The sequence below is a fragment of the Lemur catta genome, chromosome 4, assembly GCF_020740605.2.
Source record: "Lemur catta isolate mLemCat1 chromosome 4, mLemCat1.pri, whole genome shotgun sequence".
Taxonomy (NCBI): domain Eukaryota; kingdom Metazoa; phylum Chordata; class Mammalia; order Primates; family Lemuridae; genus Lemur; species Lemur catta.
The window spans coordinates 103,113,958-103,119,136 of NC_059131.1; the positions used below are offsets into that span (position 1 = coordinate 103,113,958).

The following is a 5,179-nucleotide window of genomic DNA, read 5'->3' on the forward strand; positions in this document are numbered from 1 at the left end:
TGAACTGTACTGGGACACTAGTCTATACATTTCCTGGATTAATATTAGATATATTTCAACCTTCTCCAGAGTAAGTTGGCATTACAGATGTAAACCAAAAGGAAATTCACATGATTCCACAGTATGTTTTGTAAGCAATTGATTATTCAATCCCCACAACAAAAAAATTTTTTTGCTTTAAAATATCTTCTTGTACTTGATGCAGTATGTCTTAGTAGACTAAAACAGAGACTGAGAATGATGTTAAGTTTGCAGTCAAAATGAAAGACTGCAAACAACAGAAATTATAACTTTGAATAGTGGCTTTTCTCTGGGAATAATGGGACATTGTGGATAAAAATCAGTCACATTTGCAGCACTTGGCTGTTGTCTCCATAGTCCTAGCCTCATTTAAAATTTTAAAAAGTTCAAAATGCTAGAAAATGTGAACATAGGTTGAACAAATTGAATCAGACTAATACATAATTTTCCAATAAATGTGATAGAATTTATACTATTAAATTATATTAATCATACTTTTTTTTTTTTTGAGATGAAGACTTGCTCTATCATCCAGGCTAGGGTGCCGTGGAATCATCATAGTTCACTGCAACCTCAAACTCCTGGGCTCAAGAGATCCTTCTGCCTCAGCCTCTGTAATAGCTGGGACTATAGGTGCACCCCACCGTGCATGGCTAATTTTTCTATTATTTGTAGAGACAGTGTTTTGCTCTTGTCAGATTGGTCTCAAACTCTTGGCCCTCAAGCAGTCCTCCCACCTTGGCCTCCCAGAGTGCTAGGGTTACAGGCATGAGCCACCACGCCTGGTCAGACCAAGGCCACATAATGTCCATAGCTCGTCCATCTGTCCATGCCAAAGGGATCGGGGGGAAGGTGATTGGGACAGTAATGCAAAAAGCCGCTAAAGTGAGAGTGACCAGGCTTGTTCTGCATCCCTTTTTATTGAAGTATTTTAATAAGTGAAAAACCTACTTTGCTCGTGATGCTCTTCAGCAGTGCACAGTTGGGGATATCTTGCTTCTCAGAGCTTTACCTGCTCCACAGACAAAGCATGTGAAACGTGAACTGGATGAGATCATTTTCAAAGTGGGAAGAGTCATAGATCCAGTAGACAGGAAAACCGTGTGCAGTAACCACCCACCTGGAGAGTCCAGTTTGAAAACGACCTACCTAATCAAATATCTGGAAGAACTTGGTATCTCTTCATCACAGTAAAGAAGGATTAGAAGAAGAAGCCAAAGGGAAAAATTTACACATTTGCTTTATGGAAAAAGAAATTTTTCTAAGTTTCATCCTGTAATATTTATGAAATAGCTAAAAGTAAATGAAGTAAAAGGATTGTTATAATTAAAAAAATAAAATTCTATTCAATTTTGAAATGATCACATCAAAAGACTATGTAAGTACTTTAATCATGTTCTTTTTATTTATAGAATATATTGTTTAGAATTTGGTGGATTTTTTTTGTTTTTTTTTTTTTGGTGACCGAGTCTTGGTCTTGTCTCCTCAGCTGGAGTGCAGTGGTGGTCTTCATAGTTCAGTGCAACCTCAAACTTCTGGGCTCAAGAGATCCTCCTGCCTCAAAGTCCCCATTAGCTGGGAATACAGGCAGTGCCACCGCACCCGGCTAATTTTTTTCTATTTTAGTAGAGATGAGGTCTCACTCTTGCTCAGGTTGGTCTCGAATTCCTGAGCTCAGGCAATCCTCCTGCTTCAGACTCCCACGATGCTAGGATTATGGACGTGAGCCACCACACTCAGCCAGTTTAGAATTTCTGTTAGAGCCCCAAGTTCAAGTTCTGTACTATTTGCCAATTATCCAGAGAAATAAAGCTTCTCTACTGCATAATCCCATGTAAGTGAACATGTGCTATCTGTATTGATGGGACTAATGGTCAAAATAATTTTGCAGGTACCTCTCATCATGTGTTAAATAGGCCCTCAGGCGCTTAAGGTTTGTTCTTTAGAATGTTGTTCATCTGTAGTAGAAAGTGATAACAATACAGCATATACACGTCCCACTCACCAATGTCCAGTCACCCTAGTAAAAGGCACTTACTGTGGTAATAGTCCCTCTCCAAATACAAGCTATCAGATTCCACAGAGTTTCTACTTGGATCCTTTGTCTTTGACCACAGTTTTTCCTGATGGCTTTTCCTCTGTGTGCCACATTCACTGTGCTTTACCAGCTCCACAGAATACAAAGAGGAAGTGTAAATCTCCTGCCTGGAAGGAGCATGAGTTTTGGAGTCAAACAAATCTACATCCAGATCCTGTGTTAGGCACCTGCTCCACGATCTCATACCTACTTTGAAATGTTATGAAGATTAGAAATAGTATATGTAATATGCATAGAATCTATGTGACCAAATGACTTTATAATTTTCTAATCTCCAAAACCAGAGCCATAGATGAGAAACAAAATAAACATTTAAATGCATAGGGAAGAAAAGAACAATCTGCAAATCATGGATTGGAAAAACAGATTTTGAAATTTGTAAGAATTTTATCTTACCAACTGGCTTCAGGCTCATGGCTAGTGTTGTGGATGAATGCAGAGTAGAAATCTGGGAGAACGTGAATTATTTCTGCTCCTTCTTTTCTGCTTTAAGGTGGCATCTCTGGCAGAGGCTGCATCTCCTCCAGGGTCCCAGCTACATTTAGGCCAAATACCTCTTGCCTTGATAGCTACAGGCTGCTGAAAACTCCAACTCCTCTGCGTCTCTCTGTAGTTCTTGAAGTGGTCATGCCTTTCTGATGTTGCTGAGCTCTGGGTTCCCTCACCAACCCCTGTTTGCCCTCTCAATTCTGCCACTCTTATTCATAGTTCTATTAAATTCCTGCACTGAACTATAGCGTGGGTTCTGTTTTCCTGATCAAACCGTGGGTAACGTAGTAAGTAGAACACCATGTTACTGGCACAGGCATAGACAAATTGGCAGGAAAAGACAACATACGTGCGGACGTTTGTGATAGAGTTGGCATTATAAAGCAGTGGGGAAAATCTTGACTACACAATAAATTCCTTTGGGAGCACTTAACTTATCATATGCAGAGAATATGAAATCAGTTATTTACCTCATAGTATACACCAATATTTTCTAATATATTAAAGACAGAAAAGTTTAATAAAATTGCTAAAATTAACATTTCATTATGACAAAAGAAACACAAAGTAAAAAAATAAAGTGAATGTAAATAATTGAAATAATTTGACATCAATAATATGTAAAGAATGTCTAAAATTCATTTAAAAAGATAATTCAATTAAGAAAGGAAAAAATTATGTATAGTCAATTCAGAAAAAGAAAGGTTTTTATGGCCAATAAAGATGTGAAATGATGTTTTGCCCTACCAATAATCAGGAATACATAAATTAAAAGAAAAAAATACTTTTATAAGTTCAAGATAATTATGCATTTTAACATTTTGTAATATATGCCATGAGCAAGAATAGGAGGTAATGGAAAATGAGGAATTTGTATTTTTGCTGGTGAGATGTAATTTGTTACAATCACTTTGAAGAGGTTTTTAGCAATAGCTAGCAAAATTAAAGATAGAAATGTTCCAGAACATAGCAATTTTACTATAGGCATGAAATTTAAAGAGAAATTTCCACATTTGCACAAGGAAACACACACATTTCATTATGGCATGGTTGTAATGGAGAATTGGAAATATCTTGCATTTACACCAATACAACAACCTTGTGTGTGTGTGTGTGTTTGTTTTACATAGCTGCAAAAATGAATGACTAAATATATGTGAACTTAGATTGATATTAAAAATGTATAAATTAAATAAAAAGAGCAAAGTACATAAAGATACATTTGTATTATAGCATTAAGATAATTTTTAAGAAAACAAGAGTATATTTTTATAATACAAGTGTGTAGCAAATGTATAACAATGATATTAGTAAAGTGTAAATGTTAAATTAAGGATATTGGTGAATATTGTGTTGGAAGGAGAAAGAAATGGGACTAGAAGAAAGAGAAATTCAATTGTGTGATGATCCTCATTTCTTTTTAAAAAGGGATAGGGAAATATGGAAAAGTTTAGCATTTCAATAATGTAAATAATCTTTGTATTTTGACATATAGTAAAATTTAGCTTAAAACAATTATGAAATATACCTTACATAATATGTTATTAACATTAACAAACTTACATTAATTAATATATAGATAAAATCTATATTATAGAGTAGAAAACTAGAAAGATATAATTTTAAATTTCAGGGTTTTTAAAAAAATTTCTGAGTGAAGGCATTATAAGTAAACATCAATTTTCTAGTTTACATTTGTCTCTATGTTATGTGTTAAAATAATATCTATATTTTTTATAGTAATCAATGATTCATTTCATAAACAACATCTAAGTTATCTCAAATGGCATTAGTGGATATTTAATACTGTTTTTATACTAAGTAATACTAACCATTTGATTTCTATGCATCTTAATATAGCCTCAAATTATATCTCTAACTGAAATTATACATATATTTTATAGACAAGAATCTGATAAAATGGGTGGTACTGTACTCTCTTGATTTTTCCCACAAATCAATTGATTTATTCATGGAATAGTTCTTTGTAACAATGGTGGATAGCAAAGGTGGTTAAATACAATGAATGGAACATTTAAGTTGCATCATCAATCTACCCCTCCCCAAGTACATTATTATTTCTAATTACACACATATTTTATTTAACATAGTGGCACTGGTACAAGGTTTTAAATGTAATATTTGGCACATCATTAGCAAATTAGGTGTTTTTAGCTATTGCCTAACTATAAATAGTCACAAAAATCCTTTCTAGATAAATGTTGTATGTTTGGAGAATAATAAGGAAAATGTGTTTTATTCTTCCGGGGATTATGAAAAAAATATGTGCTGGTCTAGATTATTTGGTGCAGCTTTTCCCCCTAGGTTTTAATAAATTCTGTTATCAAAGTAGAATTTATTTTCACATTTAATAGCATTTTTAAAAATAAATTTATTTCCAGACTATTTCTGAATTAATTTAAATATATTTTGTGCTGAAGAAATCATTTTATGCTGAAATGAGTTGCATCAAATGACAATATTGCCTACAGTTGCCCTGGCCTTATATTAATAGCATTTTCCTCTGGAATCTTAGTTCAACAAGATTCCATGCTAGGCTTAAAGGGTTGC

The 5,179-nt window shown here is 34.1% G+C and overlaps 1 pseudogene; it reads left to right on the forward strand.

The window, feature by feature from the left end:
* Positions 1–819: 819 nt before the first annotated feature.
* On the forward strand, positions 820–1,215 carry LOC123636520 (annotated as a pseudogene).
* Positions 1,216–5,179: the final 3,964 nt, after the last annotated feature.